Source organism: Brachyhypopomus gauderio, chromosome 5, assembly GCF_052324685.1.
Source record: "Brachyhypopomus gauderio isolate BG-103 chromosome 5, BGAUD_0.2, whole genome shotgun sequence".
Classification (NCBI taxonomy): domain Eukaryota; kingdom Metazoa; phylum Chordata; class Actinopteri; order Gymnotiformes; family Hypopomidae; genus Brachyhypopomus; species Brachyhypopomus gauderio.
In genome coordinates, this window is record NC_135215.1 from 10,452,321 (window position 1) to 10,464,475 (window position 12,155).

At 43.6% G+C, this 12,155-nt stretch overlaps 1 long non-coding RNA gene across 3 annotated transcripts; it reads left to right on the forward strand.

The window, feature by feature from the left end:
* Positions 1 to 732: 732 nt before the first annotated feature.
* Positions 733 to 7,573, forward strand: LOC143514419 (uncharacterized). Of its 3 annotated transcripts, XR_013130865.1 has the most exons (8): positions 733 to 849; positions 1,378 to 3,012; positions 3,096 to 3,251; positions 3,652 to 3,856; positions 3,946 to 4,017; positions 4,099 to 4,262; positions 4,387 to 4,576; positions 6,825 to 7,573. It is a non-coding gene; the product is annotated as an uncharacterized LOC143514419 (long non-coding RNA). The 3 variants fall into 3 exon arrangements; XR_013130864.1 differs by having other exon boundaries at positions 1,378 to 3,251; XR_013130866.1 differs by having other exon boundaries at positions 1,378 to 3,251; positions 3,652 to 3,835.
* The last annotated feature ends 4,582 nt before the right edge of the window (positions 7,574 to 12,155 follow it).

Below are 12,155 nucleotides of genomic sequence, written 5' to 3' on the forward strand. Positions count from 1 at the left end.
GCCCGATGGTGTTTTGCACGCACAAACACTACATTCCCCACAATGCAACGGTAGCCCGCGAAGTCACTGCAGCGCACGCAAGAGATAAAGTTTATTTATCTCTGATCCATATCTACTAGTTACTAGTTCGCTCTGGCACCAACCACTGGCGATCGATCTCGATATAATACTTAATTTGTGTCCATTTTACAGGCCGCCCGGTAACAACTTACGTTCGCTAACCACCCCCTCAACAATTAACGTTCGCCACCCCCTCCAGGTTCAAATCTCACTCCAAGCGATCTTGAAAAGTTGGCAACCCTGAATAAATAGGTAAATAGATAATTAAAATGGACTACTAAATAGAGGAAACCATACAACATTTACTCCCTATTGAAATGTACTCACAAAAAAGCAAAAACACACCGCAACTTCCATCGCAATTTTTTTGAAAAACACCCGCAACATCAAACATTTTAGCCCGCAACAATTACAAAAAAGGCCCGCGAAATCCTGGTGGGACTGATAGGCTGTATTTCTAGAGTACAGGCTATGTTTCCATGATGAAGCCATTCTGAGAAAAGGTATAAGAAGTCCCAGAGAAGTGCCTGTCAACTACTATGCACAGACTACACACACAGACACATACACACACATAGTACACACACAGACACATACATGCATACACAGAGCAGACAGTGAGAAAGTATGATGTCATTAACTTAGTCATAGACAGTCATCTCTTATTTCACAACAGGAGAATCCTGGGTACTGAGGTCCTGAGGTGGGTGAAGGCGGCTGAGGTTCTGAAGTTCTGACATTCTGAAGTGGGTGAAGGCGGCTGAGGTTCTGAAGTTCTGACATCCTGAGGTGGGTGAAGGCTGCTGAGCAAGAATGAGCTCTTTTGTTTCTACAGCATGTATGACACAACAAAGGGGATCACAGGATCAAAGCCAAGCTTGGGTGAGGCCAGTATGTGTAGCATCAGCACTTTACATGGTAACCACTAATTCAAGTTGGAAAGAGTTTGCAAACCTCTCATGAACTTTAGGTTTGCAATTAGCCTGAATATCATATACTGTTTACTAAACAATATGATGTGTTGATATAAACTGAACATACAAGGTCTGTGGGTGTCTTGCTCCTTGTTCTGTAAAAAGGGGAGAGAGAGAAAGAGAGAGAGAGAGAGAGAGAGAGAGAGAGAGAGAGAGAGAGAGAGAGAGAGACCAAGCGCCAGAGGTATCCCCACAGTTGTTTGATACTTCACATCTGTTAATTGCATGTTGATGCTTCTGGACTGGCCTACTTGATGGAAAGTGCTTCCTATTGGTAATGATTATGTAAATGTGCTATAATTATTAAAGGCCTCTATAAGCTTGTGTTGGTCTTTACTCTCAGGAACTATACTACGGTATGCTATTTCATCAATAGAGGCTCATGCGTGTGTGAGAGACAGCAGAGGTGACTCAGGTAGATACTTTACTGTGCTACTATATTATAGTGCAAATGTATTTTCTGTACCTGTGCGTGTGTGTACCTGTATCTATCTATTTGTTTGTATTATATGTGTGTGTGTGTGTGTATCTGTCTGTATCTACACTGAAATATCACTGGATTAGGAACACCAGGCCAATAACAGGTTGGTTTATTAATTACAACACGGAGACGTCAGGGAACACACTCCACACACAGCCACACCCATCCTCCACATACTGTTTAATAGAGTGTGTATGAATGAATGAATGTTCAATTTATATAGCACCTTTCAAGATACCCAAGGTCACTTTACAATTTTAACATTGGTCATATAAGACTTGTACCTATCACACACTGGCAAGAAGCAGCAGCCAATCACACACAGCGTACCTACCGTTCTCTACTCTGGGGAACTGAATGGAGTGCAGAAAGGGGAGAGAGAGGACAGACCCTAGTGACAGACACATGCACAGACACTCAGACAACTGTTTTTATTGGACATGAAGAGACACACAGTCACATACTCAGGGAGAATGTCAGGGACTGCCAATTTACCTGACCTCCATGTTTTTGGACTGTGGGAGGAAACCAGAGACCCTGGAGGAAACCCATGCAGACACTGGAGACTTAAACCTCAAAACCCAGTGCTGTAGAGTGTGTAGATAACAGAGCGTGAAGTTTAACAGAGTGTGTAGATAACAGTGTGTAGTTTAATAGTGTGTAGATAATAGTGTGTAGTTTAACAGTGTGTAGTTTAATATATTATGTATGTAATGTTTTGATAATGTGCAAAACCCAAACACATTGAAATGGACTGTTAATGAACGCACCATGAGATGATGTAATTGAAGTGCGCATGCGTAGAACAGCAGAGTGACTTTGGCGCGACACATGCAAGGTTAACGTCATTTTGTTGTATAGCTGAAGGTGTTGAACGCAACCCCATAAACCACCACCGACTCCTTATGTGATGTTTGTTTATTCATTCGAGTACGAACTCCACAATGTAGATATGGTAATCGTGTGTAGTTTAAGGGTGAATGCTACAGCCCACTTCCAGCGTACTTATTGCAAGGGTCATTCATGGAGATGTCCAGTGAATTGGAGAATGCCCTGGTCCCTCTGGAGAACATACTGGAGCCAGAGCACATCGGTGAACCGGAGGCATGCTCCACCCCAGTTGCTGCGCCCTCCACCCCAGTTGCTGTGCACTCCACCAAAGTCCCTGGGGCCTCCACCGCATACAATGCGCCCTCCACCCCAGTTGCTGTGCACTCCACCGCAGACCCTGCGCCCTCCACGTCAGTGGCTAGGCCCTCATCCGCCACCAAAGGTGATTCTTGCACAAGCTGCAAATTATTAAATCTGGAGGTGGTTAGACTGAAGAAGGCACTTGGGGAAGTTGAGGGCGTCTGAGAAATGTGTCAGAGGCCAGACTGCAAGGCAAATTTCAATAGGTTGGTGGACCTGGAGAAGGTCTTCCGGGAGACACAACCCCCATCCGGCCAAAATATAGCCTCACCTTCCCAATTTCGAAAGAAATCCACCCGAACATCAGTAAGTAGTGTCACAAAGGTTCAAAGTTTGACCAAATTTTTTAATGTATGATTCACCAATTATGCTTAATATGTCTTCCCTAGAGCGCATCGTTAAGGAGTTTACTGTAGTAAATTCGGGTGCTAAATTAGGAGAACGGCATCTTGGCAACCGTCAACTGCCGTCAACTTCGGCATGCGGGACATGCCTGAGAAGATGGGGTCGTTTTCATTCTTGCGCAACAAGGGAATAATTTCGGAGTAAGTAACGCATGTCATAGTGAAAGTTAACATGCGCATCCGAATGAGCAAATGTCTGCATATTTATAAGCTAACATCCACATACTAATGAGGTGATATCTGCATACTAATGAGCTAATACCTGCATATTAATGAGCTAATATATGCATATTAAGAAGCCTATATCTACATATTAATAAGATAATATCTGCATACTAATAAGCTAATATTCACATACTAATGAGCGAATACCCACATATTGATGAGCTAATATCCACATATTAATAAGCTAATAAGCTAATATCCACATACTAATGAGGTAATATCCGCATACTAATGTGCTAATACCCGCATATTAATGGGCTAATGCATAACAATGAGGTATTTTGCGAATATCATAACAAATTTGTTGTATTTGCAGATACATGTCTCACCTGAAGGAAAAGGGGCTGGCAGTCACCACAATTCTAAACATTTTCCTCACGCTTCACAAATTTATTAAATACCTGGACGGCCTTCCCATGATGGACGTCAGAGTCACAAAGTCTGACATCGCCTGGATGAATTTGGAGGTTTCAAAACGTCTCTCCAACCTAAAGAAAGAGGTCACAATTCACAGGCAAAAAGTAAAGAAATGCCTCAGCAGTGAGGTGTCCCATGCATATTCATGATTTGATATGCGCATATTAATGAGCAAGTGCATAATGTGTTTCAGAGAACAGAATCAGCAAGGAGGAAATACGGTCCTTCCGTAAAAATGCCAAGAGGCTTATTCCTCTGAAACTGGGTAAGTCATTTGTTTGTGCATGCTAATGTATTTTGCTAATGTAACAATAATGCTAATGTTATGAATTTTGTGTCAATTTAGACCGTCTTGAGAAATGTCTGAATAACATGACAGCGACCCAGTTCATGGGCCTGTTGTCAGGTTATCTGATCCTGGGTTCAGGACACTGCTCTGGTGTTCTGATAAATATGAAGGTGGATGAAGTCCTGGAGGCAGAAGTTGAAAATGACGACTTCGTCATAGAAGTGAGTGTAATAAGCATGTTATGCATATATAATAAGTGTGTTATGAATATGTAATAAGTGTGTTATGAATATGTAATAAGAATGTTATGAATATGTAATAAGCATGTTTTTACATATTTTACAGGTGTCTGATCACAAGACAGCGCACACCAAAGAGGAGTATACTTGGATGAATAGGTTTATTTCCCTTATTTGCCTGGAGGCTCTTCACCCTTCTTTTTCAACGGGCTGGAGGGCAGTGCAAAAAATTATTAGTGCATTTCCGGATGGAGTGGACACGCATGGGCTTTGGAGGATGCCACAGGACAGCAATGGTGTGCCACATAAATATTATGCATATGTAATTACTAGGGGTGGGAATCGTTTACTATCTCACGATTCGATTTGATTCAAAATCGATTTTCAATTGAAAACGATTTTCGATTCAAAAAACGATTTGATTTATAAAAATGTCTGCTTCAGTCAATAAAATCTGCATGATCTACTACAGTCTGCTTTGCAAGACAGAATGACAAATATAGAAAATTAAGTGTCTTTCACATTTAATTAACAAAAATAAAGTGCTTTGGTAAAATAAAATGGTTTTTGTTGTGTTACCAAAATTCTTGAGCTTTATTTTGCAAGCTGTCAGGGCTGGCTCGGATACAGTTACCCCAGCCGTTGCTAGGAGCACCAGAGTCAGTCCCAGACTAAACCGGCGTAACCATACGTTCTCAGCCACTCTCTGCTTTCTCTGTGATTGCTTATCGTTTAATGGTCTCGCCACCTCTCTCTGTTATGCTTTCTCTTTACTTACTCTCTTTACTCCTGCGTCGCTTCCTGACTCATCTCAAGTTTTCCCAATCCTGTATTTCTTCCTATCCGTTTTTCCTTTATTTTTGGTAAGGGTTTTATTTTGCTGCTGCGTTTTTTTCTGCTGGCGTTGTTGGTTTCGTTTTCGCGTTGCATTTATCCACACTGTTTTTGTTACTGTTGTTATTTTGATTCTTTCTCCCGTCTCTCTACGTTTGAGTGTTATTTTTCACGCGCTGTATTTTGCGCGTTGTTTTTTTGCTTCTATTTACTCCGTGCCCTCACGGGTTTGGTTTCTATTCCTTTGCGCGTTGAGTCTACCGTGTTGTTTTTTTGTTTGTTCTGGGTCGCTGTGTGCGTTTCCCTCTCACTAATACATGTGACGAGTGTCAAACGTCTTGATCTTGCGAACCGGCACTTGGGTCCACCCTTCTCTATTATTCTATTATTTCTCACCTTTCTCTATATTAATGCTCCCGTGCTCATCACGTTACACAAGCCTTGCACACGAGCTACATTGTGTCAGGTTCGGTCTTCCCCGGCATTTGGTAAAAACCAAAAATGAACCCATATTTTTGCCTTAAATGAAGACCGGACAGGTTGAATATCTCTTTCTTCCATCTGTTTTGAACCTTTTGAACGAGTTTACGCGTAATTTTGTAATTACATAACGCGAGACTTCACCACGACTTAGAATCGATTTTGGGACATTTAAAATCGATTCTGAATCGTAGTAAATGAGAATCGATTTTTGATATATGAATCGATTTTTTGGCACACCTCTAGTAATTACTAGTGGTGGGCCGTTAACGGCGTTCATTAATTTGATACTCTTATCGGGCGATATAAAAATTATCACCGTTAATCTATTCTTAAAGTTGGGTTGGGAACTGGGTCAAAATGGGTAAGCAAACTATGATGACTTTCAACTTGATAGTTTAGCTTAGCTGTATTCCTAACCAAATTGCACAGTAGGGGCGAGAACGAGTTTTCAAACCTGTGAATTACAAATCGTACGTGTGTTTACATGGATGCAGCCACGAAGTCGCCAGGTTTGCTTCATGGAAAATTCATTTTTAGGAACGTAAAGTGTTACCGGAGTGGAGCTCGGAGCGGTCGTTTTCTGCATGGTCCTAGCGCTAGATTCGTCGCTATTTAAATATTACTTTTTAACCGTTAAAACTGCAGAGGACCAAAACCGGCTTTTGAAAAAGTCCCCCACAAATTACGTCCGTGAGGTTAAATGTACTAAATGTTGGCTTACATTTCAAATATCATGTTTAGCTGAATAAACATGTTATCAACCCCTTTTAATGTACAGTATGTAGGCTTACAAATTCATGTTTAACTGAATAAACCGTTGAACACGAGTAGCCTACATTTTATTGAGCATGTTTTTTTTCATCAAGTATCAAAGTAGAACAGATTCAAGCAGTCATTGATGCATTTTGGAAACAGGAGATGAGCCCCTGGTCTAATGCACCCCCTGTATTATGAAACCCTATCTCAAAAACTGACTTTTAGTCATTACTTGGGTAGCACGCATATGAGCCATTTTAATATAGATTAATCTAGATTAATTTCAAGATTTCAGTAAGATTAATCTAGATTAAAAAAAATTATCTATGCCCACCCCTAGTAATTACCATGTTATGAATATGTAATGAGCATGTTACGCATACGTAATAAGCATGTTATGCTTATACATTATTATATAGCTTATATATTATTATATTATATTATGTAATTTGCATGTTTTCCAATTTTCAGATCAGAAACATGCCCCCTGACCAAAAACGAAAAATCCAAAGTGCCATGTGCCATTCGGATGAGGTCAGCTCAAACTTTTATGTACCTCTTAGCACAGTTGCAGAGGCTGTCGAGATCAGAGACCTACAGGCACAAGCCCTAGACGAGAGCCCAGCAATGGGGAAGAGGCCAGGGCCTGCCAGGGAGAGCCCATCATCCTCCACTCATGTTGTGGCCAAAAAACGGTCAGCTATGAGGAAAATTAGGTTCCTTGATAGTAGTGAGGAGGAGAATGAGGATGAAGTACAGGAAGAAGAGCTGGGGAGGAGGAGGAGCTGGGGGAGGAAGAGGAGGAAAGAGAGGAAGAGCAGGAATGAGAGGAAGAGGAGGTTGGAGAGAAAGAGGGGAAAGGAAAGGAAGAGGAGGAAAGAGGAAACGGAGGAGGAAGAGGAGCCGGCAGAACCATTAGTTTCTGGGTCTGCTAGATTCATTTACATAGATAGTGATGGGGAGACTAATTAAGTATTAGTTTTATTAGGGTTAGGATTAGGTTAATAGTAGTTATATTAGGGTTAGGATTAGGTTAGTAGATAGTATTTATTTTAAGGGTTAGGGTTTCAGTAAGTTTTAGGTGCTGCAAAATGTTTGAAAAGTTTTAATAGGGTTAGGGAGTTTTAAAATTATGTATATTTATGGATATGATTATGCACATGTATTATTGGTATTATTATTATTATTATTATTTGTTCTTGAAAAATAAAAAAAGGTTGTGAAAATTTGGTGTTTGTGTTTTATTTCCAAGTACGTAAATAAGTGCTTGGATAGAAGTAGCTAATAAGCGCATATTAATTAGCTAATAAGCGCATAAAAAGCTACTATTAGGGCCTAAAAAAAAGCCCCTTTTCGGCTGCCGTTCGGCCCCCTTTGGGCGTAGGGGTACCAATGAGCCCCGTCAGGGCATGGCCTCGACCGACACTCTGTGGTTCGGCGCATTTCGGCACAACAGTTGGCCCGCAGGTCCCCCTGGCCTACTGCATTTTTCCTCCATTAGGCCTACATTGCCTGCCATTCAAATTTGAAACGTCAGCCACACCCACGCCGTTCGACCCAGGGCTCCGCGGCTTCAATATGTCCGTCGTGGCCGGGGACTGGTCCAGAATCTATAATTTGGTGGGGCTATGTGGTACGGTTGCCCCGCCCGCAACCCGAATGAGTTGCAGCTGACCTGTGTGACCCGGGCCTAAAAAAAAGCCCCTTTTTGGCTGCCGTTTGGCCCCCATTCGGCGTAGGGGTATTAAACTCGGTGAGCCCCTTCAGGGCATGGCCCTGACCGACTCTCTGTGGTTCGGCGCGTCTCGGCGCAACGGTTGGCCAGCAGCGCCCCCTGGCCTACTGCATTTTTCCTCTATTTGGCTTATGTTGCCTGCCATTCAAATTTGAAACGTCAGCCACGCCCACACCCTTCAACCCAGTGCTCCGCGGCTTCGATGTGTCCGTCGTGGCTGGGGACTGGTCCAGAATCTATAATTTGGTGGGGCTACGTGGTACGGTTGCCCCACCCGTAACCCGAACATGTTGCAGCTGACCTGTGTGAGCAGGGCCTAAAAAAGAGCCCAGGGGTACTCGGCTTTGATATGTCGGTCCTGGTGGGCGGCCCATCGAGAATCTATAATTTGGTGTGACTGCGCCGCACGGTCGGCCGGTGGCAATCCTCAACGTGCGTTTTCTCTCTTCTAACACCCTCTAATAGTGTGTAGATAATAGTGTGTAGTTTAACAGTGTGTAGAAAATAGAGTGTGTAGTTTAATAGAGTGTGTAGATAATAGTCTCCATATTTTAACAGAGTGTGCAGGGGTGTGGGTGTGAGGAGGATGGAGGTGAGGGTGGGGTGTGGGGATGATGGGGTGAGGGTGGGTGTTGGTGTGTAGATGATGGGAGTTTTGGCAGTTAGTTAGATGGGACTAGCAAAAATGTTTGCCTCATTTAATAACTAGCATTAGAGTGTGTAGATACAAGCATTCAAAGATCAAAACAGGATGAGCATCTTGTCCACTCCTGCAATGCTCAGAAGGGGCATGGAATGGTTGCTAATGGAGTAGAGAGTTTTAGGTGAAGGAGACTGATGCTGATGGAGTAGTGAGTTTAAGGTGGAAGGTGTTGTTGCTAATGGAGTAGTAAGTTTTAGTTGCAGATGGAGTAGTGAGTTTTAGCAGACCTAGGTCATAGACAACAGCTTCTTAAGTGATTTCTGCACTAATTTCTGAGTGAGTGTCTTTATAGACAGGTTTCTGTTAGGAGGAGGGACACGTCTTTTAAGAGGGAGGAGCATTTTCTGTGAGGGGAGGGGCATGTCTTGTAAGAGGGAGGGGCATATTACTTTGATTCTGTAACGTGGCACGCGCCACGGAACGAGGAGACGGACACAATCGCTGAGATGAGCGAGATTTATTACGGGGAATACCATAAGCAGAGTCGAAAACACAGGCATGGGTCATAACAGGCAGGCAGTCTGTAACATTCCCCGACGAAGGACAAGGTACTCCGTGAGAATGCCAGGAATTATGTGTGTCGAGTGTCAGGCACAGAGTACGTGTTTCTCAGATCAAGGGCACAGGATACCTCCATTATGTTACTTAGTGTTTAATTTATTATCAGTAAACAAAGTGAAAATAAAAAGAGTAGATCCAAGCATAAAACAATTGGGCAAGCTCTAATGTCTCCTAGACATGTATCAACAATCTTACAGCTCACAACCTTTACTAGACTAACTTCAGTCAGCAGGTCATTTAACATCTCTTACCGTGGCGTTTTACCTTCTAGCCTACACCACCCTTAAATACCCTGAGCCCCGCCCTGGGCTAAACCAACATACTGGGTAGGTGTATTGTACAGAGAAATAATGAAGTTACTATTTTACATCATACGTTGCAACAAGGAATAACAGTACAAATGATTTATACAAATGGCCATTGTCAATCTCTTTTACCGGTAAGTATATTTAATGTCCAGTTCTTTTAATCCTGGGTGTCCTTCTGCAGCTCCCCCTACCCTTACACGGTCATGGGCCCTTCTGACCAGTATAAGGGCTGGAGCTGTTCCACCCCAAGCTCTTTGGTAGGTAAGTCCAGTGTCTAAGATGCCATATAGTGTGGGGCAGATCTCTGACCTCATCACACACCCCCCTCCTTCAAGAGGTCACACCTAAGGGTGACGAGAGAGGAAGTCTGCAGCCACATTCTGCTCTCCTTTGCGGTACTTCACACAAAACCTAAAAGGTTGCAGGGAGAGATACCATCGGGTAATCCTTGCATTACTGTCCTTCATCTTCTGCATCCACTGCAGTGCTCGATGGTCAGTCTCCAATGTGAACTCAGCCCCCATTAAATAGTACTTCAGTGAATCCAATGCCCACTTCACTGCCAGCGCCTCCTTTTCTACAGTGGAGTAATTTGTCTCCCTTGGGAACAATTTCCGGCTGATATAGAGGATAGGCTGCATGTCCCCTTCTTCGCCTTGGAGCAGGACTGCACCCAATCCTTTTCCAGATGCGTCTGTCTGGACAAGGAAGGCTTTACTGAAGTCTGGGCTGCGCAGAATGGGTTCGGAGCACAAGCAGGCCTTCAGATCTTGAAATGCCACCTCACATTCCTCGGTCCACTTCACTCTTTGGGGCTTATCTTTGCATACCAGGTCTGTTAATACCGCTGCTCTACTGGAAAAGTTTGGAATGAACCTGCGGTACCATCCAACCAGTCCCAAGAATGAACGTACTCTCTTCTTGGTCGTCGGAACAGGGCACTCCTTCACTGCTTCAATTTTACTGACTTGTGGGCGGATGACTCCACCCCCTAGGACATATCCTAGATAAGAGACTTCACCTTTCGCAAGGTAACACTTACTCGGGTTAACTGTCAACCCAGCATCTGCAATCCGTTGCAGCACTGCTCCCACCTGTTGCACGTGCTCAGCCCAGGTTGTGCTGTAAATGACGACGTCATCTATATAGGCAGCTGCAAACTCCTCTGTGCCTTTAAGCACCTCATTCATTAGCCGTTGAAATGTTGCTGCCGCTCCGTGAAGACCGAAAGGCATAACTGTGAAGTGGTACAGGCCACTAGGTGTGCGGAATGCGGTCAGTTCTCTTGCTGCTGGTGTCAATGGGACTTGCCAATATCCTTTACTCAGGTCCAGTGTTGTCAAATACTTTGCTCTACCCAGCCTCTCGATCAGTTCGTCAGCTCTTGGCATTGGGTATGGGTCAAAAGCTGATACTGCATTAAGTTTTGAGAAGTCTACACAAAATCGTAAGCCTCCATCTTTTTTTGGGACCAATACCACTGGACTACACCATTCGCTCCTTGATGGTTCTATTACTCCAAGTTCCAACATAGTTTCCACCTCTCTCTTCAGATCTGGCATCAGGCGTGCAGGCACTCTGCAGTTTGTCTGTCTGATGGGATCATTTTTCAGCAGCCGTATATTGTGGTGCATGTTTGTCTTGCCTGGCTCTTCTTTGAAAAGGTCTGTTGGGATGATTCTTTCCAGTTGCCTGCGCTGTTCTGTTCCTAGATGGGATAGGTCGAGTGGCATAGGTTGAGTGACGTCCTCCCTCCTTATTGGGAAGTATTGTTCTCTTGTCTCCTCCTCTTCCTCAATAGCTCTAATCCACATCTGCTCTGAAATGTCCATTTTGGACTCTCTCCATGCTCTCAGCATGTTGATGTGAAATACCTGCTTCTTCTTTTTCTTATCAGGGAGAAGTAGCTCATATGATGTTTGTCCGATCCGCTGTATGACCTCGTATGGCCCTTGCCACTTTGCCAAGAGGCTGGTGTCTGATGTTGGCAGAAGGATAAGGGCTTTTTCTCCTGGAACGAGTCCTCTATTCTTTGCCGTTCTGTCATACCCCATCTTTTGATGCTTTTGGGCTTTCTCCATGTTTTTGTGGACCATCTCGGTTAGTGTTGCCATCTTCTCTCTCATCTTGAGGACATAGGATAGGCTGTTGAGCTTTTGATCGGTGTTGTGACCTTCCCACGCCTCCTTCAGTACATCAAGAGGACCTCTGACCTCTCTACCATATAGCAATTCGAAAGGAGAGAATCCAGTGGATGCTTGTGGCACTTCTCTGTAAGCAAAGAGTAGATACGGGAGCCATGTGTCCCAGTCCGTGCCTGAATCTGCAACGAATTTCTTCAGCATGCTCTTCAATGTTTTGTTGAATCTTTCCACTAGGCCGTCTGTCTGAGGGTGGTATGGTGTAGTTCTTATCCCCTTGATCCCCAGAAGTTTGAACACTTCCCTGAACTGCTTAGATGTCAGATTAGTGCCTTGGTCAGTGAGTATTTCTCT